This window comes from Haliotis rubra, unplaced genomic scaffold (assembly GCF_003918875.1).
Source record: "Haliotis rubra isolate DU_JTF1 unplaced genomic scaffold, ASM391887v1 Scf197, whole genome shotgun sequence".
Taxonomy (NCBI): domain Eukaryota; kingdom Metazoa; phylum Mollusca; class Gastropoda; order Lepetellida; family Haliotidae; genus Haliotis; species Haliotis rubra.
The window spans coordinates 779056-802865 of NW_025765969.1; the positions used below are offsets into that span (position 1 = coordinate 779056).

Below are 23810 nucleotides of genomic sequence, written 5' to 3' on the forward strand. Positions count from 1 at the left end.
TTAATTATGTTGTTTATTTAAAACATCAGCAAGAAAACGGTCGATATAGTGGGAAAATTATCAGGGTAAGTGACTTTACATGTGCCACTGTACCGGAGTACACTAGCAATATTAAAGTTATTTCCACCCCTGCACTTCTGTTTCTGTTTGTGTTCCTACATCCACAAATACATGTTTCATTTACATAATGGACAATCATTATTGCTGTTGTTTTACAAGCAGAAACGAAATAGTTTGGACATGATTTTCAGAATCGTCAAGGCCAGTTAAACCATGAATACAGAACTGTTTTTTGTTGTTTTCAGGTGTTCATGGTTTTGACAACCTAAACATCATTCCACCTAGACAATATTTGCAAGAAGTCAGTGACCAGTCCATTTCCATCCTATCGCCCTCTAGAAACTCTGGTCACACCCAAGGAAATTATGTTTGTCCTCAGTGCGACAAAGTGTTTTCTGGTTATGGTGCCCGATGGAATCACATTCAAGCTAAGCACAATAACGTTAAGTTTGCTTGCGTTTGTGGCAAGACCTACATGTACTGCCAAGGACTGATCAAACACAAGAAGACATGTGCCACCTTTTTAGGTGCAACCACAGCTTAGACAATTGGTGCAACCACAGCATAGGCAATTACTGGCAACCACAGCATAGATTACAGGTGCAGCCACAATATAGACTGATGGTGCAACACCAGCACAGATTGTTGGTGCAACCACAGCATAGTCTAGTGGTACAAACAGCCTAAGCTGAAGGTGCAACCACAGCACAGATTGTTGGTGCAACCACAGCATAGTCTAGTGGTACAAACAGCCTAAGCTGAAGGTGCAACCACAGCACAGATTGTTGGTGCAACCACAGCATAGTCTAGTGGTACAAACAGCCTAAGCTGAAGGTGCAACCACAGCACAGATTGTTGGTGCAACCACAGCATAGAAGTCTAGTGGTACAAACAGCCTAAGCTGAAGGTGCAACCACAGCACAGATTGTTGGTGCAACCAAAGCATAGTCTAGTGGTACAAACAGCCTAAGCTGAAGGTGCAACCACAGCAAAGATTGTTGGTGCAACCACAGCATAGTCTAGTGGTACAAACAGCATAAGCTGAAGGTGCAACCACAGCACAGACTGTTGGTGCAACCACAGCATAGTCTAGTGGTACAAACAGCCTAAGCTGAAGGTGCAACCACAGCACAGATTGTTGGTGCAACCACAGCATAGTCTAGTGGTACAAACAGCCTAAGCTGAAGGTGCAACCACAGCACAGATTGTTGGTGCAACCACAGCATAGCCTAGTGGTACAAACAGCCTAAGCTGAAGGTGCAACCACAGCACAGATTGTTGGTGCAACCACAGCATAGTCTAGTGGTACAAACAGCCTAAGCTGAAGGTGCAACCACAGCACAGATTGTTGGTGCAACCACAGCATAGTCTAGTGGTACAAACAGCCTAAGCTGAAGGTGCAACCACAGCACAGATTGTTGGTGCAACCACAGCATAGTCTAGTGGTACAAACAGCCTAAGCTGAAGGTGCAACCACAGCACAGATTGTTGGTGCAACCACAGCATAGTCTAGTGGTACAAACAGCATAAGCTGAAGGTGCAACCACAGCACAGATTGTTGGTGCAACCACAGCATAGTCTAGTGGTACAAACAGCATAAGCTGAAGGTGCAACCACTGCTTATATGATTTGAGCAACCACAGCATAGATTGTTGGTGCAACCACAGCAAAACCTAATGGTGCAATCACAACATAAAATGTAGGTGCAACCACAGCAAAAGCGAAATGTGCACCACAGCAAAAACTATTGGCACAATCACAGCATATCCTATTGGTACAACCACAACATGGACTATTGGTACAACCACAGCATATCCTATTTGTGCAACCACAGCATAGACTATTGGTGCAATCACAGCATATACTATTTTTTGTGCAACCAGAACATAGACTATGGTGCATGGCAATGTTTCGAAGGGAACCTGCTTGAACAAATAATTCCAGCAGGACTGGTGCCACTGACTCATTTTCATCATTGATGACGTGGACTGTGATGTTCAGCTCAAGACTGTCTTCACTTTGTACTAGTTTTGAACACTATCAAGTCTTTGATTTGATTTTTTTTCTTGTATTGGATATCATTTTCTTAAATCTGTTGTGTGAAGTGGCATCAAATGTTCCCTTAGCCATTAAAGCATGATAAAAAGAAATTTTATCAAGTGATATGATTTTTAATTCAAAAGTTGTATTTCCTGTAAGGAATCTGTTGGTGATCAAACTGTTTTTCTTGGCATGGGAAAGAATGATCTTTGTGTCCAAATAGTGCTCAAACAGAGTTACGAAACTTACTAGTTTTTGCAATTTGTGACTGCTTGAGTCTTCCTTGTGAGGGGTGGGTGGGGTGGGGTATCCCAGTGGTTAAAGCGTTCGTTCCTCACGCCGAAGACCTGGGTTGGATTCCCCACATGGGTACATTGTATGAAGCCCATTTCTGGTGTCCCTTGCCGTTATTTTACTGGAATATTGCTAAAAGCGGCATAAAAGCCAACTCACTCACACACTCCTTGTATGTGCACCAAACACCCGCACCAAACACTCAGGATAAGCAGATCCAAGGAAAGTCAAACCAGCATAAGTCATGACATATCAAATGTTATTCCTTTACTTCTTTGCTTCTGTTTGTACCTATTTTACAGATTTATTAAACCTATTAAAATTAACCACATTGTCTTGTTTGGTTCATTGGTTTCTTGCTAAAGTCTGCTCCTATCTTACTCGATGTTGGTCTGGCAATCATAGCATTGTACAGTAAACATTTCAATTTTGTCTAATCCAGTTTTTGTCTTGCCATATGGCTGGAATATTGCTGCTTGTGGTGGTCAACAACAACAAATCATCTCATCGGTAATTAGGGCTGACTGTTGATATAGATCATAGCGAATGATAATCGTTAACAAAATGTGATTATTGATAAATATCAGAGAAGTAACATTGAGCAGAAAGTATGATATTATTGATGACACAGTATTTGTTTTTTGTGTTGGTTGAGAGAAAGGAAGCTGACCATGACCTTATGTAACCTTCCCCTTCTTTTTCCAAGAATTGTCTTCAGAGGGATTTTTATAATTTGTGTGAATGGTCTTTGAAGTCATGATGATATATTCATTTTACAATACTATTTCAGAGGATAGTTTCTGGTGTATGGATGCTCGTGACTGGTCAAATTTATAGTGCTTTCATCTGTGATAAGACAGGGAACAAATTTGTACCTTAATCCATGTCAGACATGATTGTCTAAAGTGTCCAGGTTCCTCAGTCTACTGCAAAGTGGCATCCAATCCATGTGCAAGAATTCTGTGATTAAAGGTTTAATTCCAGATTTGCCTTCCTTATGATGCTAGGTTGGTAGGCACCATCACACACTGGTTATCTCCAGAGTGGCAAGCTTTTCAGACTTTCCGTTTTTCTGGGTGCTGTAACATCAAGCTAAGACTCCATTATGTAATCAAATTAAGGGTCACACCCCTGTTGAAGCCGACTCCGATAATTATTCCTCCCTCATTTAACATTGAAAACATTCAGACTAGGCTTTCCTTGTTCGTTGCAGGATTTGGGTATGGCAGCCCTGTGGCAACAGGTCAAGCAGGGCAGTTTGTCCAGAATAGGAGAGGGACTTCCTATAATGATCTGCTTCAGTTTCCCAATGAAGCGCCGTTGACCGTGCCGGGAAACTTCCCTTGCTCACATTGTGACAAGGTCTTTGCTAGTATTGGATCTAGAAGGAACCATTTTGAATCCAAGCATACTGATACGAAGTTTTCTTGTATCTGTGGCAAGGAGTACCTCTATCTCACAAGCCTAACCCGACACAAGCGGTACTGTCCTCATATTGCTGCCATGAAAGCCCCTCAACCAAATGTATTTTCTATGGACCCTTCATGACTAGGAAGTGGATGAGAACAGACTTTTTTTTTTGCTTTCAGATATTCATGGTCATGGCAGCAGCTATGATGGCAGACCAAATCTGTACTTGCAACAGGCTCGCCTGCCACCATCTTTGTCCCATAGTGCACTTGGGCAGTATGTTGTCCCACGTAACACTAACCCAGTCCACAGTGGCTACCCTTGTTCTCAGTGTGAGAAAAGTTTTGCCAGTCCTGGATCCAGGTGGAATCACATGGCCGCTAAGCATCGCAAGGCCACGTACCCCTGTGCTTGTGGGAAGGTGTACACGTATATCACTGGCCTCACAGCACACAGGAAGCTTTGCCCTCTAGGATCACATTCTGTTAGTACCAATATGAGACAGTAATGTATTTGGTTGGTTGATTAGTTTGTTGTTTAACGTCGCACTCAGCAATATTCCAGCTATACTACTCACACTTTGCTAAGGATCACAAAAATTCACAACTTTACTTAACTGTAGATACATAATTTGAAATTGTATCCATTTAAAACTGGATAAATAATATTATGGTAACGTCTCTTTATGGCAAACAGTCACTTTTATCTAACCTTATGCACTTGATACATGAGTAACTATAAAAATGGTTTTCATGGTACGAATCAATCATTTTCCAAATCATGGAACGAGTCATTGACAAGTACACAACACCTGTCATTAGCAGGTATGGGATCCACAAGTTGAAATGACACACCGAAACCTAGGATCCATGCTTACAATAAGGTTAGATATTTAAACCAAATTTGACCCCCACATCATAGGTTTCTGTTGAATACATGATTTGATCCTTAGCAAAGTGTGAATAGTATATATGGCGGTGGACTGTAAATAATCAAGTCTGGACCAGACAATCCAGTGATCAACAGCATGAGCATGTGTCAACCAAGTCAGCAAATCTGACCACCCGATCCTGTTTGTTGCCTGTTACGGCAAGGATGGGTTGCTGAAGACCCATTCTAACCGGGATCTTCACGGGAGCAATGTATCTGGGATGGTGGAGTAGCCGAGCGGTTAAAGTGTTTGTTCATCATGTCGAAGACCTGGCACAAGGGTGCTATGTTTGAAGCCCATTCCTGGTATTCCCTGACATGATATTTGCTGGAATATTGCTAAAAGCTTCATAAAATCTCACTCACTCAGTAATTTATTACCGTATATTACTCGTAGATAAGCCGACCCCCTTCTACAGGCTGCTTTTTTGGGGTCTTCAAAATTCGGCTTATCTACAGTAATATACGGTTAGTCGCTAATGCATATGTACCTGTACTGATGAATATACTGGCCGGTCTGATCATGCCCATGAATACCAAACAATAATGTGTGAATTCTGTAGATTTTGTCATCTGATGTAACAGTATAAATCTTTTTTAGACAATCTCAATCAGTAATCTATAATCGACACAGGCAGAGGATAAGCTTCATGGAAATATGGTCGAAAGCCCCAGATAATCTGTAAACATAATATTCAGTTTTCACATACTTGATGATGTGATGCATTATTAGAACGGCCAGGTCACTGCTAAATATAATTCATCAGTAATATTGAAGTACAGCAGTACAACACACAATGGACATTATGGCCTGATCAACGAGTAGCAGGAAATACCAATCCATAATATTTGAAATGCATAATTATTGATTTGGAGAAATATAATATTTGTCCATAAGAACATAGTGATTTCATAGTTATTTGTGATTCAGCAAGGGGGCGGTGGGGTAGCCTAGTGGTTAAAGCATTTGCTCGTCACGCCAAAGACCCGGTTCGATTCCCCACATGGGTACAATGTGTGAAGCCCAATATTGCTGGAATATTGGTAAAAGGGCGTAAATCCAAACTCACTCAGTCTGTCTGTCAGTCAGTCTGTCAGTCGTGATGGGGGTAGTTTAGTGGTTAAAAGACCTGAAGACCCGAAGTTGAATCCCCACATGGGTACAATGAGTGAAGCCCATTTCTGGTGTCCCCCGCCGTGATATTGCTGGAATATTGCTAAAAGCGGCGTAAAACCAAACTCAGTCAGTCAGTCTGTCAGTCAGTCAGTCTGTGTCATTCAGCATATTGTAATGTGCTTCTTGTGAATACATGCATACCAAACATAAGGAATCTGGCTTTGCAAGGTTTAGCTCACATGACCAAAGAACCTATTGCTTTGTAATCTGATATGAATGTCGCTTTGTGTGATAATATTCCATGACTCTCTGAAAGAGATCATATTTGTGACTACAAAGTTTCTGTAACAACAGAAACAATATGGCCATCATCCTGAAGGGGTCCATCCTTCAATCATTGTACTCTCCTCATATTTTGTCACTGCTGTTGACTTGTGAATATGTTTGTATGATGACAGCATCTGTTTTACAGTTAATAATAAAGTGTTTCCTTTGCAATGCTCTTTGTGTTCTTCATAAGCATTGTTAATGTCGTGAACTTCTTTGGGTAGCCCAGGTAACAACAAGCACCCACTCATCACGCCGAAAACCTGTGTTCGATTCCCTACATGAGTACAATGTGTGAAGCTTATTTCTGTCTGCCCGGATGTGCAGTTTACTTGCTATTTGAGCTTCGTGACATCAGAAGGTTGTGGGTTCGTAGCCTAAGGGTGCCAAAAGACGCTTGTTGGCCCCTGCCTGGCGAAGACCCGGGTACAACAAGATTCCCCACATGGGTATAAATGTGTGAAGCCCATTTCATGGTGTCCCCGCACTATGACCAGTTGCTGGAATATTGCTAAAACGCGGCGCAGCGTAAAACCAAACTCTCCAGTCAGTCAGTCAAGTCACCTGACATCCAGGGATTTACTAAATCAGCAGCATATCTGGTCAACACCATTGTCAACAAAACTACTTATATGTAGGTCTATTTGAAAATCATTTTAAATCACTTGCACAATGAAGGATTGGAACATGACACATCTTCACACTAAATCTTGGGGGGTGGGGGAGAGAGAGAGATGTGGCTCTGCGTGTGTCTGCAAGCGTTTATTCTTTGGACCTATTTTGACAGAATCCCCCGAGGAGCATACTGACGATTGTTTCGATGGGATAAGGGGTTCTTACCCTAGATGGATTGTTATACATCTGTGTAACTCTGTATGGTGCATGGCTGATAATGACACAAATAATCAGTGTCTGTCACATTTCATGTCTGTATGTTTGTTGTTTAACGTGGCGCCACACTCGGCAATATTCCGACTGAATGATGGCTATCTGTAGATAATCAGGTCAGGACCAGACAATCCAGTGATGAACATCAGAACATCAACAGCATCTACACATTTGGGATATAATGACGTGAATCATCAAGTCAGTGGACCTGTCTGCCCAATCCTGTTAATCGCTGCATATGAAAAGCATGGGTTGCTGAAGACCAATTCTCACATGGATTGTCATGTGACGAATTTCACATTTGATCATAGAACATGCTGACATACATATGAATATGACTTTGACAAAATTAAGTCTCATGCCCGCTTAAGAAACATGCATCTCAACTTTGTCGCCAAAACTAGTCACTAAGTAGGAAATAATATTATATTGGTCGTCTTTCTAAATTTCTTATCAAGCGTCACAAACATCCATGTAAAATTAGCTCTGACAGAAATTTTTGAATTTTATAAACAAACTATTTTGGATTTTTCTTAGAAGCTTTATCAAGAGATTAAGAGAGATCAGAACGGACTTTTTGTTACTTTCAGATCCATGTGGTTTCAGCAGTAGTTCATCGTTTCTGACACAAGACAGTTTTGCTGACTCAGCTCATTTTGTTGGGAACTCTCATGACCGAAGTATTGGGAACTTCCCGTGTCATGAGTGTGATAAAGTCTTCTCCAGTCATGGGGCACGCTGGCATCACATTGCTGCCAAACATAACAAAGTCACATACGTGTGCGTGTGTGGGAAGGTCTATCTCTACCGACAAGGCTTAATCCGACACAAGAAAACGTGCAGTCAAGCCGTATAGGTGAACACTTTCAGCCAAGCTTTTGTTGTGAAAATATGCAGCCCGGATATATAGGTGAAAACTTCAGCCTAGCTTTTGTTGTGAAAATATGCAGCTCGGATATATAGGTGAAAACTTCAGCCAAGCTTTTGTTGTGAAAATATGCAGCCCGGATATATAGGTGAAAACTTTCAGCCAAGCTTTTGTTGTGAAAATATGCAGCCCAGATATATAGGTGAAACTTTCAGCCTAGCTTTTGTTGTGAAAATATGCAGCTCGGATATATAGGTTAAAACTTCAGCCTAGCTTTTGTTGTGAAAATATGCAGCCCAGATATATCGGTGAAAACTTTCAGTCTAGCTTTTGTTGTGAAAATATGCAGCCCAGATATATAGGTAGTGAAAACATTCAGCCTAGCTTTTTGTTGTGAAAATATGCAGCCCAGATATATAGGTGAAAACTTTCAGCCAAGCTTTTGTTGTGAAAATATGCAGCCCAGATATATAGGTGAAAACATTCAGCCTAGCTTTGTTGTGAAAATATGCAGCCCAGATATATAGGTGAAAACATTCAGCCTAGCTTTTGTTGTGAAAATATGCAGCTCGGATATATAGGTGAAAACTTTCAGCCAAGCTTTTGTTGTGAAAATATGCAGCTTCGGATATATAGGTGAAAACTTTCAGCCAAGCTTTTGTTGTGAAAAATATGCAGCCCAGATATATAGGTGAAAAACATTCAGCCTAGCTTTTGTTGTGAAAATATGCAGCTCGGATATATAGGTGAAAACATTCAGCCTAGCTTTTGTTGTGAAAATATGCAGCCCAGATATATAGGTGAAAACATTCAGCCTAGCTTTGTTGTGAAAATATGCAGCCCAGATATATAGGTGAAAACATTCAGCCTAGCTTTTGTTGTGAAAATATGCAGCCCAGATATATAGTGAAAACTTTCAGCCAAGCTTTTGTTGTGAAAATATGCAGCCCAGATATATAGGTGAAAACATTCAGCCTAGCTTTGTTGTGAAAATATGCAGCCCAGATATATATAGGGGTGAAAACATTCAGCCTAGCTTTGTTGTGAAAATATGCAGCCTCGGATATATAGGGTGAAAACTTTCAGCCAAGCTTTTGTTGTGAAAAATATGCAGCCTCGGATATATAGGTGAAAACTTTCAGCCAAGCTTTTGTTGTGAAAATATGCAGCCCAGATATATAGGTGAAAACTTTCAGCCAGCTTTTGTTGTGAAAATATGCAGCCCAGATATATAGGTGAAAACTTTCAGCCAAGCTTTTGTTGTGAAAATATGCAGCCCAGATATATAGGTGAAAAACTTCAGCCAAGCTTTTGTTGTGAAAATATGCAGCCCGGATATATAGGTGAAAACTTTCAGCCAAGCTTTTGTTGTGAAAATATGCAGCCCGGATATATAGGTGAAAACTTTCAGCCAAGCTTTTGTTGTGAAAATATGCAGCCCGGATATATAGGTGAAAACTTTCAGCCAAGCTTTTGTTGTGAAAATATGCAGCCCGGATATATAGGTGAACACTTTCAGCCAAGCTTTTGTTGTGAAAATATGCAGCCCGGATATATAGGTGAAAACTTTCAGCCTAGCTTTTGTTGTGAAAATATGCAGCCCGGATATATAGGTGAAGATTTTGTTGGTGAAAATAGGATGCCTGGCTTTATAGGTGAAAACATAAGGCTACACAATATACTAGAAAATACATTGAAAATACTCAACCAAGCTACATGTGAAAACAGGCAGCCTAAAATAGTGTGGCTGAAGAAATTATTCTCCTGTGTAGGTTTTCAGGAGCCCTCAGGCTCAGTCTTGAAGATTCAGAAACATTTCGTCTAGCTGGTTAATTGTTTCATAATTTAAAAAACAAATTGTGCATGTTATTTATACAGAAAAAAGTTTTAGGTATGACGTTGACTGTTGATTCCAAACTCAGTTGAGCTACAGTGTTGTAACACTAAGGTGACTTAGTTTCAATGGAGGTTGGGTAGCCTAGTTCACTCGACAAACTGAAGACCTGGGTTCAATTCCCAAAATGGGTACAATGTGTGAAGCCCATTTCTGGTGTTCCCACTGTGATATTGCTGGAATATTGTTAAAAGCAGTGTCTCACTTAGTTTTGATGTTATCTGACAGTTACTTATGAACATTCTTTTGATATAGTCAGTACTGTATTGTAGACTAGGCTTTTAGCAGATATTTCTTTTTACACAAAGGGTTTTGTCGCCGGTATGTTAGGAAGTTTTCCATCTGATTTAGGTTTTTAGTATTACTCAGAAGTGCTAAATGCCCTGCCAAATATTCTAGACTTGGTTTTTATTACTTTCAGATTTTCATGGTTATGGGAGAGCCTTTGGAGTTGGTCCATTTCCAGATCCTTATCAAGGAATGAAGACCACCCATCTTGGGTTTTCTTCAGCTTTGACAAATCCTTCTAGAGATATGAACTTAGGCGTGCAGGAAAGTCAGGCTTTCCCTTGCTCCGAATGTGACAAAGTTTTCACCAACTATGGTGCACGATACAATCATAAGGCAGCAATTCATGACAAAGTGAGAAACTCGTGTATTTGTGGAAAGGCTTATGCCTACAGACCAGGCTTAATTCGGCATCAGAAATCCTGTTCCGTGTTCCTGACGGAGAACACACCTCCAAACTTGTTGTGATGTCATGGATACGCAGTTTACATTTCAGCACATGAACTGGGGTTCTTATGGACGAATGAGAGAGTTATGATAGTCATAACAGTCTCTTGAACATTTGTAACACAAAACTATTTCTCGAACAAGCATTTTTGTTTCTTTCAGGTTATGGCAGTTTTGTGTCAGCAGATATCCACAATTCTGGTGTCTTCCTCAATGCTGCTGTGGGCAGACCTGCAGGTGGTTCAGCAGGTGCCCCAACAGGTTGCAGGTGGGCAGGGCTCCCACCCTTGTCCCCACTGTGATAGAGTGTTTGTCAGTTCCAGGTCTAGGATGTACCACATTGAGGCCATCCATGAACAAAGGAGCTTCTCTTGTGTATGTGGCAAGGATAACAGGACTACAGACACACAATTCTGGTGTCTTCCTCAATGCTGCTGTGGGCAGACCTGCAGGTGGTTCAGCAGGTGCCCCAACAGGTGGGCAGGGCTCCCACCCTTGTCCCCACTGTGATAGAGTGTTTGTCAGTTCCAGGTCTAGGATGTACCACATTGAGGCCATCCATGAACAAAGGAGCTTCTCTTGTGTATGTGGCAAGGTTTACAAATACCGAACAGGACTACAGACACATTTGAGACAGAGTTTTTCTTGTGCTTCTGCAATGGGAAGCTCTAACACTCCTCAACAATCGTTTCAATAACTGGACAGAAGGTTGAAGGTCTCTCTGATATTTGTGTGCATAATGACTCAGATATGGAATTCACCTGATCGACTGCAACACCCTTGTTATGATAGAGACATTTGCAAACAATGTATTGTAGGTGAATTCGCGTACTTGAGGATCACCCAGCTTTGTCAAATATGTCACAGTGGCAGAGGTTAATATGCAGATGGACATATCAATGAGACATGCTGATTGTGTTGTAAGTGAATCATCCAGGATCTAGGCACCCAATGTCTATCTTGCTGTATCTCTTCTCAGAGAATAATAGAACAAGGGAATAAAGAGATTTTTACAATTGGTTTTGTTCAGAGGTCCTTTGTTCAACAGGGAATGTAATATAGCCTTTAATAGGGTAAATGTAAACCTCAAAATGGACACTTTCTAGATCCCGAATTTTTGTTTCTTTCAGGCTATGCCAGTTTTCTGTCGGATATCCCCAATTCTGGTGTGTTGCTCAGTGCTTGTGTCAGCAGACCTGCAGGTGCTTCAGCAGGTGCCCCAGGTGCCCTTGCAGGTGGGCAGGGCTCCCACCCTTGTCCCCACTGTGATAGAGTGTTTGTCAGTTCCAGGTCTAGGATGTACCACATTGAGGCCATCCATGAACAAAGGAGCTTCTCTTGTGTATGTGGCAAGGTTTACAAATACCGAACAGGACTACAACAGCACCACCGACAAAGTCCTTCTTGTGCTGCTGCCTCAGGAAGCACAGATCTTCCTCAACACTACTTTCAATAGTTGGATACGACAAACAAACTTCTGTTAGCTCACTCTGAATACCTGCAGTGAATATATAATGGATTGGATACACCCAAATGGTTGGCATATGCTTATGTGTGACAATAATAGAGACAATGATATGGGTATTGTTCTTTGTGAATTGTTAAGGATCCGGGTATAGAAGGAATTTTTGTTACTTTCAGGTTTACATGGTTCCGGTGTTGGTGGTGCTGGTGACATGCTAATGACAAGCATGTATCATGGGCTGTCCTCCCATGCTGCAGAACTTGCTGGTGGGGGTGGGGGTGAAATGCAACCATCCTACCCATGCCCCCAATGTGACAGGATGTTCATGACTTACAGAGCTAGAACATTCCATGTCGAGGCCGTCCATCAGAAGCTCAGCTTCACCTGCATCTGTGGCAAGGTTTACAAATACAGATCAAGCTTGCATAAACATCTCAGACAAAGTAAGATTTGTGCAGCGTCAATGAATCCAGAAGGTCCATTTACACCCAGGTATTGATTCTTGAGGAGGGTGTAACATGTCCACAGCGAGAACTTTCCATCAGAACATTCCATCAGTCCAGAATGTCCATTTGTATCGAGAACATTCCATCAGTCCAGTCCAGAATGTCCATTTGTATCCAGATCGTGATTCTTGAGGAAGGTATAACATGTCCAGAGCAAGGACATTCCATCAGTCCAGAATGTCCATTTGTATCCAGGTCGTCATTCTTGAGGAGGGAAGTTCATGTCCAGAACATCTTCCTGCATCTTAGTGACAATGGTATCTGTCATGTGCAGAATGTTCTAGTGCGTCTTGATGATGAATCTCAGGAGAATTTTCCGCTCATCCAGAACATGCATATGTATCCTGATAGTGATTCTGTAGAAGAATATATCTCAAGCCCACAATGTACTGCTGCATCATCATGATGGATCTCAAGAAGATGACTATTGACCACAGGATTCACTCTCTCACTGATATTTTGTGTTTGCTGGGTAGATAACCATTCTGTGTATGCAGGAGATGATTTATCTTTGGTTGTGATGATGTTTTCTTTAGTTAATTGGCTTGTGTGTCTTGATCAGGTTGATATGGTAATAACAGTCTGATGCTGTAGTGCATTTGAAGCATTTGAATTAAGACTTACTACTTGTCTGCAGAATTATGACATAATCAAGACTGTATGATACTCTGGTGCAATCATAGCATTTGAATTGTGAAGAATTACCACTGGTTTATGGAATTTTGACATAATCACGACAGTGTAATGCTCTAGTATATTTGAATCAAGAGGACATATTTCTTGTATTTGGAATTATCATATGACAGTCTGATGCTCAAGTGCAATGGCAGCGTTTGAATTGTGAATAATTGCAGCAGGTTTTTAGAATTATGGCATAATTGCGACAGTCTGATGCATGTGTAGTGCATTGTCATCACAATAATTGTGGTGCTGGTGGGGTAATGAGTGCACTGGTTAAAGCGTTCCCTCTTCACACTGAAGACCCAGGTTCGATTCCCCACATGGGTACAATGTGTGAAGCCCATTTCTGGTGTCCCCACCATGATATTGCTGGAATATTGCTAAAAGCGGCGTAAAACCATACTCACTCATTCAATAATTGTGAAGAATGTCGATGTGCAGAGTAATGATACAACAAGTGCAGAGTAATGATACAACAATGAAACATATGTTTTCTGTGTTAGTTCTGGGATGAGTCATGGGACATGTGACCAGACCTTGAGAGTTTATTGATTCCTTTGAAACACGACAGACAGTGGCACATTTGGTTATGTCTTTTGTTCTGTGATTATATTTGTTAACATCAGGCAATCTGCCCATTGTAAGACCCATTATAGTACCATTGGAGTGTCAGATTCTATTTGTTTAAGAATATAATGTTTAGCTTAGATCATGTGTAGTTTTGTATATGTTTCCAGCACAGTGTTTCTGATACCTTGTTGAGTATTTCCTACTCTTGCCTTCAACTTTAAATGTGAGAAAATTTTCTTCCTTAAGCTTCAGATCCCTCTTCTCAAATTGTTATCAATACAGATATTGATGCATATCATATAGTATACAGTACACACGTCAAATCATATCCTGCTGTACACACAACACATGCATATCCTGCTATACACAACACAAGCATATCCTGCTCTATACACACCACATGCATATCCTGCTGTATACACAACACATGCATATCCTGCTGTACACACAACACATGCATATCCTGCTGTACACACAACACATGCATATCCTGCTCTACACACAACACATGCATATCCTGCTCTACACAACACATGCATATCCTGCTGTACACACAACACATGCATATCCTGCTGTACACACAACACATGCATATCCTGCTGTACACACAACACATGCATATCCTGCTGTACACACAACACATGCATATCCTGCTGTACACACACAACACATGCTGCATATCCTGCTGTATACACACAACACATGCATATCCTGCTGTACACAACACAACACATGCATAACACCTGCATATCCTGCACACACAACACATGCATATCCTGCTGTACACACAACACATGCATATATCCTGCTGTACACACAACACATGCATATCCTGCTGTACACACAACACATGCATATCCTGCTGTACACACAACACATGCATATCCTGCTGTATCCTGCTGTACACACAACACATGTACACAACACATGCATATCCTGCTGTATTACACAACACATGTATATCCATGCATATCCTGCTGTACACACAACACATGCATATCCATGTACACACAACACATGCATATCCTGTTGTACACACAACACATCCTGTACACACAACACACATATCCATGCAATATCCTGCTGTACACATGTATACACACACAACACATGCATATCCTGCTGTACCCTGCACAACACATGCATATCCTGCTGTACACACAACACATGCATATCCTGCTGTACACACAACACATGCATATCCTGCTGTACACAACACATGCATATCCTGCTGTACACACAACACATGCATATCCTGCTGTACACACAACACATGCATATCCTGCTGTACACACAACACATGTATATCCTGCTGTACACACAACACATGCATATCCTGCTGTACACACAACACATGCATATCCTGCTGTACACACAACACACATATCCCACACAACACATGCATATCCTGCTGTACACACAACACATGCATATCCTGCTGTACACACAACACATGCATATCCTGCTGTACACCTGCTGTATATCCTGCTGTACACACAACAACATATCCTGCTGTACACACAACACATGCATATCCTGCTGTACACACAACATATCCTGCTACACACAACACATGCATATCCTGCTGTACACACACAACACATGCATATCCTGCTGTACACACAACACACATACAAGTATATCCTGCTGTATATGCATATCCTGCGTGCTGTACACACAACACATGCATACATGTACACACAACACAGGCATATCCTGCTGTACACAACACATGCATATCCTGCTGTACACACAACACACATATCCTGCTGTACACACAACACATGCATATCCTGTTGTACACACAACACATGTATACTGTACACAACACATGCATATCCTGCTGTACACACAACACATGCATATCCTGCTGTACAACACATAACACATGCATATCCTGCTGTACACACAACACATGCATATCCTGCTGTACACACAACACAGGCATATCCTGCTGTACACACAACACATGCATATCCTGCTGTATACACACAACACATGCATATCCTGCTGTACACACAACACATGCATATCCTATTGTACACACAATCCTGCAACACATGCATATCCTGCTGTACACACAACACATGCATATCCTGCTGTACACACAACACATGCTGTACACACAACACAAGCATATCCTGCTGTAACACACAACACATGCATATCCTGCTGTACACACAACACATGCATATCCTGCTGTACACACAACACATGCATATCCTGCTGTCCTGCTGTACACACAACACATGCATATCCTGCTGTACACACAACACATGCATATCCTGCTGTACACACAACACATGTATATCCTGCTGTACACACACACAACACATGCATATCCTGCTGTACACACAACACATGTATATAACAACACATGCATATCCTGCTGTACACACAACACATGCATATCCTGCTGTACACACACACACATCCTGCTGTACACATAACATCATATCCTGCTGTACACACAACACATGCATATCCTGCTGTACACACAACACATGCATATCCTGCTGTACAACACAACACATGCATATCCTGCTGTACACACAACAACATGCATATAACAACACAGGCATATCCTGCTGTACACACAACACATCCATATCCTGCTGTACACACAACACAGGCATATCCTGCTGTACACACAACACATGCATATCCTGCTGTACACACAACACATGCATATCCTGCTGGACACACAACACATGCATATCCTGCTGTACACACAACACATGCATATCCTGCTGTACACACAACACATGCATATCCTGCTGTACACACAACACAAGCATATCCTGCATGTCCTGCTGTACACAACACACATATATCCTGCTGTACACACAACACAAGCATATCCTGCTGTACACACAACACATGCATATCCTGCTGTACACACAACACAAGCATATCCTGCTGTACACAACACATGCATATCCTGCTGTACACAACACATGGCATACAACACAGGCATATCCTGCTGTACACACAACAACAACACAGCATATCCTGCTGTACACACAACACATGCATATCCTGCTGTACACACAACACAGGCATATCCTGCTGTACACACAACACAGGCATATCCTGCTGGTACACAACACACACACACATGCATATCCTGCTGTACACACAACACAGGCATATCCTGCTGTACACACAACACAGGCATATCCTGCTGTACACACAACACATGCATATCCTGCTGTACACACAACACAGGCATATCCTGCTGTACACACAACACATGCATATCCTGCTGTACACAACACAAGCATATCCTGCTCTACACACAACACATGCATATCCTGCTGTACACACAACACATGCATATCCTGCTGTACACACAACACAGGCATATCCTGCTGTACACACAACACAAGCATATCCTGCTGTACACACAACACATGCATATCCTGCTGTACACACAACACATGCATATCCTGCTGTACACACAACACATGCATATCCTGCTCTATACACAACACAAGCATATCCTGCTGTACACACAACACATGCATATCTGCTGTAATACACAACACAGGCATATCCTGCTTACACACAACACACAACACAGCATCATGCATACCACACAACACATGCATATCCTGCTGCACACAACACACAACACAGGCATATCCTGCTGTACACACAACACAAGCATACAAACATGCATATCGTCCTGCTAGATACAATATGAATTTGTCCAGCTGAGTCTATATTTTCCTCTCTCCTGCAGGATTGGCCTGACACACCACAAAATTACTGAAATACTGTTTAAACTGGCATCAAACTCAACTCACTCACCCATATTTCCTCCTCAAATACTTGTTGTCAGAAAGGGGAACATGTTTTTGATGCTCCATGTATTTCACTTTGATCACCCCAGTACTCCACACAGCTATCTCTTATCAAGGAGACATTTTTGCAGATTCCTGTGCATATGTTACATGTTTCATGTCCTTGAAATAATTTGATAACTGAAAAAGAATCAATACTGTTACAGTTTGGTGAATAAAACCCTGAAATGAAAAAAACAAACTAGCCTTGACTTTTTTGTTATTTGCAGGTTTTGACCAGTCAAACCAGCCAATGGCTGCAAGGTCGATAGGTGGAGAATTGCATGATGGGAGAAGGCAAAACCGGGAAATAAGTAGTGTTAACTTTTGTGCTGATTTGGTGACAGCTGGGTTCTCGCTTACTCCCTGTTCGTACATACCAGACTTCATAGATCAGGGCCTGGTGACAAGGAAGCCCTTCCCTTGCATGGAGTGTGGCAAAGCTTTCGCAGATCTGGGAGCTCTGAAGAACCATAAAGATGCAAATCACGAGGGTCGAACTCATGCGTGTGTTTGTGGAAAGGAATATAAGTACAGGACTGGACTAAGAACTCACAAGAAAACTTGTCTGTTGAGCTCACAGTCATCAAATGATAACTGATGATATCCAGAGAGCTAGGAGTATGATGTTTGATGATTTACATGCATTGTGTCGAATTGGAAATTTTGTGTCCAGTTGAATTTCCTGGATGCTGATAATCTGTTATCAATAGAATGGATGTAGAGCTGGCTGTGTCTCCTGTGATCTAATGGACAGACTTTGTGCGGTTCGATACCTGGCTGTACCAAAATCCCTAAAAGAGAAACCTGAGGGTACCCAGCCTGCATGTTAACATCCCATTTCAGATCAGTTCTTGGGCGGTGGGGTAGCCTAGTGGTTAAAGCGATCGCTTGTCATGCTGAAGATCTGAGTTCGATTCCCCTCATTTGAAGCCCATTTCTGATGTCAGCTGCCATGATATTGCTGGAATATTGCTAGAAGTGGCATAAGACTAAAGTCACTCACTCACTCACTCACTCACTCACTCACTCACTCACTCACTCACTCACTCACTCACTCACTCACTCACTCACTCACTCACTCACTCACTCACTCACTCACTCACTCACTCACTCACTCACTCACTCACTCACTCACTCACTCACTCACTCACTCACTCAGATCAAGTTCATGCCACCAGTGACATTATTGAAGTTTGACGAGTGTCAACACCCCCCGAAATTGACGTTCAACAAGTAGGTGGCTGACACCAAGAAGTGTCTTGCACCATTATAATAGTTTTATATCTTTTGAGAAAATATCCAAAGGGCGAACCATTTCAAACAATACTTTACTCTGTGCTGTTTGTCTGACAAAGTCAACTTTCTGTGACATACAGGCGCAGTGGGTTATCTTAGTGGTTAAGCCATGATCTTTTGAAATATTGTTAATATTAGCGTACAACCTACGGAACGCATATTTGCACCCGTCATATATAGCTGAAATCTGAAGTTGTCAAGACCAAGTAAGAATGTATATTTTTTACCAAAGTAATTCACAAACATATTGCCAAAATCCATGAAAATATCAAGACCAAATGAATAGTTTGTACAGCAATGCTAAATCCGTCATTCTAAAACTAACATCATATTACTGTGGTATAATAATAAAATTATTCAGGATTAGAATCCTAATATCTGTGAAACTGTCAACTCACACACCCATATATTGCCATCTGTGAAGACCAAATGAGAAAAGACTCACATATCCATGAAAACAAACTAAAAATTATGTACAGCAATATCAATTCCGTCATTCTAAAATTAACATCATATACAGTAGGGCTGGGTATTGCAGAGAATTTTCATATTGCAATATATTGCGATGCGAAAGCACATATTGCGATATGTATTGCAATATATTGCAAGAAGTTCTTTTTTAACAAAAACTGCTTATAATCGAGTTAATGCTTGATTTATAAAGCAAAAACACAACAAAATCACCATGCTTGATTAAGCTTAATAAAAACTATTAATCATGACAAAATAAAAATGTAAATAATATTTGGCACAAATTAAAAAAGAAAAGGAACAATTTATAAAACGGAAATATCCGAAGATTTCCGAATGCATGTCAAAATACCGGTTTTCGATCAGCGTATCGCAATACGTATCGTTTTCATGTCTGAACTGGTATATACCGGTAAACTGGTTATATTGCGCAGCCCTAATATACAGTGGTAGAATTTAAAAAAATATATTGTTAAAAAACAAATACCATTCCTGTTTTATTATTTTCAGATTATGGAGGGTCAAAACTATATTTTCCTGAACATGCCTTGCAATTACAAGGACAGAAGGCTGGTAGACCATCGGCAGCTTACGATGCACCAGAAAGGGTTAATCCTGGAGGTAGTGACATGTTAGGGCTGTGTGATCCTGGCCGGAGTCTGTATGTTTGTGAGGAATGTGGCAAGAGTTTCACTGATCCTGGCACCAAGAAGGCCCATAGGGAGGCCATCCATGACAAAATAACCTACCTGTGTCCGTGTGGGAAGGTGTACAAATACCGACGGGGATTCCGTCAACACAGACACATCTGTCAAATTGCTCAGCGTGCAGAGCCTTACAAGCTGTTTGGGGACACTATTCAGCACAACTAGAAACAAAAATGATTTCAAAGAATTTCAGTTTTATTATGACTAGTGAATATTAGAAGAACTTATTAAGACGTTCTGATTTTGAAAATGACAGGCATTTTGTTAGGATATGTAAAGAATTTATGAAGAATTTCACATTTTCCAAATGGCAGGTGCTTTGTTAGAATATGCAATTGATTTATGAAGAATTTCAGATTTTCAAATGATATGTGCTTTGTTAGGCTTTGCAAGAGGTTTCTGTAGAATTTAACATTTTTAAAATGACAGGTTCTGTGTTGGAACATGTAAGGACTTGAAGAAGAATTTGATATTTTCAAAAAAGACTTTGGTATGTTAGAAACTTTGCTGCAGTTTAAAGAAGTTAGTTTTCAATTTAACACATGAAAGTTAGAAAACTCAAGCTGAAAAATATGACCTTTTTTTTTAGGAACAGAAAAAAATAGTCACGATATGGCTGAAATACTGCTGATATCACTAAAAGATCTTAACTCACTCACTCATTTTACTTAAGTAGAGCACATTCATCACACTGAAGACCTAGGTTCAATTCCCCACATGGGTACATTGTGTACAGCCCATTTCAGTTATAGTGGCATAAAACTAAACTCACTCAATCACAACAACATTCTTCCAATCTCAATAATACTGAGAATATTGAGAAATGAACATCTGGTGCCTGGTTTTGTCAGCCTGTTTTTTCTTAAAACAAACATGTTTCAGTTAGGAACTGACCATGATCATACCTTTTCTTCTTGTGGCATCTTAAACAGCAAATGGTGAGACTAGTTTAAATGCATATGTCATAATGATATATGCAACAAGACTGTCCAAAATGATCTTTTTCACTCACTCGATATTGAGGTATTACGACTTTTAATTAACTCCAATATTACAAGATTACATCTTGATTGGTCGTTGCGTTCCAGTTCATTAGCAACAGAAGTCTATGCCTGACTACTGATAAGCCACATCGATAAAATCACTTTCAAAATACAGTTTTTGTTGCACATTGGTCCAGAGCATGAAATGGAGACGAATTAAATCCCTGGGTGAATGTCAGTTGTCAGAGACACATACAGACACCTCAAATCAATATAAGCTGTAAAACCGGTTTATTATTTTCATTTTCTATACAAATATTCCATTATGAATCAGTATTGACCCATGATGAGCATGTTTCATCGAATAGGTTAGAATCCACGTTCCACCCAGAGGTACTTGGGTTATAGTTTTCACATTATATTTTGTCCGTTCATCGAGTGAGTCTCTATTTTTTTACACAAAAGTGCCTTGGAAGAAATTTAGATTTTTCTTTGAAACTTGGTTATCCAGGGGTAGCCTAGTAGTTAAAGCATTCGCTCATCACGCCGAAGACCCGGGTTCGATTCCCCAAGTGGGTACAATGTGTGAAGCCGATTTCTGGTGTCCCCCGCCGTGATATTGCTGGAATATTGCTAAAAGCGGCGTAAAACTAAACTCACTCACTCACTCACTCACTCACTCACTCACTCACTGGTTATCTAGGATGATATATTTTGTTGGTTTTTTCCTTAACTCTTTTGGTGAAATATTTCTTGAACATATGAGGAACATGATTGTTAAGCTGATATGTTTGACAAGATATGCATTTTAATTTGTGAAAGTCACTGCAAGTAATGCTTTTATTCTGGAAACTTGTCTGCTGTAAGACGGTTCCTTGTTGTGTTCATTTATTAACAAATAAATTTTTAAAATGAATCATTTTGTATTTTGTTTTTACTACAGCTGCAGCCATGTGATATTTCATTGTGGAGATAGGCTGTGCTTGTCAAACATATGATTATGGTGTTTATTGAAAATGGTCTAATTGTTTGCAAAGCAAAATTCTCTTTAAGTTTCGTTCCAATTTATTTTCAGGAAACAGACAATTCAGACTGCAACTAACTGACCATAAACCCCATGTCTGGCCAGTTGAACATCAAGATGGCAACTCTGACCAATCAGGCGTATTACCTCCCTTTGATAAGTATAGTTCATGGGCAGATAACTCTGTGCCAGCTGGAACTCTTGGAAAGACAGTATGGCCATGCTCACAGTGTGATAAAGTGTTTGCCACAGAAGGGTCAAGAAAGAGACACAAAATAGCCCTGCATGACCGCGTGACTTACACCTGTTTATGTGGGAAGAGCTTTTCCTTCCAGTGTTCCCTGCAGAGACATACCAAGATATGTAAAGCCTTGAGATTTAGTGCTTTAGAGAAACAGTGAAAGCAGCTACATCGACATTGGTAATTATTGATAATATACTCTCTAATGCCAAACCTAAAACAAAATATCCAAACTATTCAAAACAGGTTCAGTACCACACGTCAGTTCTCCTTTTCATCATATATCAGAAGAAATTTAAAAGAAAAACAAATAAATCTATAAAATATATCTATCAATATTTTCATTTTAGAAACTAAATGTTAGGCTGTACTAAAGGTATCATTATCTTTAGGCTGTCAGTAAAACATAAATGTCTACTCAAGATGTGATGTATGGAAACTTTCTCTACTTCAAGCTTTCTTGTGGCAGTGGGGTAGCCTAGTGGTTAAAGTGTTTGCTAGTCATGCTGAAGACCTGGGTTCGATTCCCCACATGGCTACAATGTGTGAAGCTCATTTCTGGTGTCCCCTGCCGTGATATTGCTGGAATAATGCTAAAAGCGGCATAAAACCAAACTCACTTACTGACTCAAGTGTTTTTACACAGGTGTGGGTACCATGTTTTAATTCCAGCAGAATTACCATAAGTTGTATGTTCAACATCATACAGATGGAAAGTACATAAATCTCAGTTAATGAAAGGATATCTAAGTGACTTGACTGTATATAGACCTACATTCATGATGAACAGTTTAACAAAACGTTTGATTAAACTAAAGCCTGTGTTTATAAGTGTATCAAGTCATAAGGTTAAACCTTGAGTTATTGTATAAGTTCTAAAGTGGCCATATCTTCTACTCTGAAGAATGGTGCACAACGGCTGTTCTACTTGACAAGGAGTGGTGGGGTAGCCTAGTGATTAAACCGTTCGTTGTTCGCTCACTCTGATGATATTGCTAGAATATTGATAAAAGCGGCGTAAAACTAAAACTCACTCACTCCACTTGACAAATCCTTGTCACATGACTCTTCAGGGCCTTGATGTTTTTCTTGCTTCCCCTCGGTATAAGTTTTCCTCTAGAACATCTTGTCATGTGTTTGGTGTTCCTTGGGATTGAAGGTCAATACTTCTACATCATTGTGTGTTGGGGCGGCGGGGTAGCCTATAGTGGTGTTCCCATAAACTGAAATAATCGAAGATTGGTCGCAGTGACCAAACGACTAAGCAATTGATCACATTTTCTCATGATAGAACATAAACAATAATAGAATTAGGGACCGTTCATAATTTATGGCAAGAGGGGGTGATTATGATTTTATTTTTTTAGATTTTTTTTATTTATTATTATTATTATTTTTTTTTTATTTATTTATTATTATTTATTTTATTTTATGTTTTTATTTATTTTTTTTTTT

At 40.4% G+C, this 23810-nt stretch overlaps 1 long non-coding RNA gene across 1 annotated transcript; it reads left to right on the forward strand.

Annotated features, from left to right (window-relative positions):
• The first annotated feature begins 18758 nt into the window (after positions 1 to 18758).
• On the forward strand, positions 18759 to 20681 carry LOC124275002. Its single transcript, XR_006898163.1, has 2 exons — positions 18759 to 18866; positions 19911 to 20681. It is a non-coding gene; the product is annotated as an uncharacterized LOC124275002 (long non-coding RNA).
• Positions 20682 to 23810: the final 3129 nt, after the last annotated feature.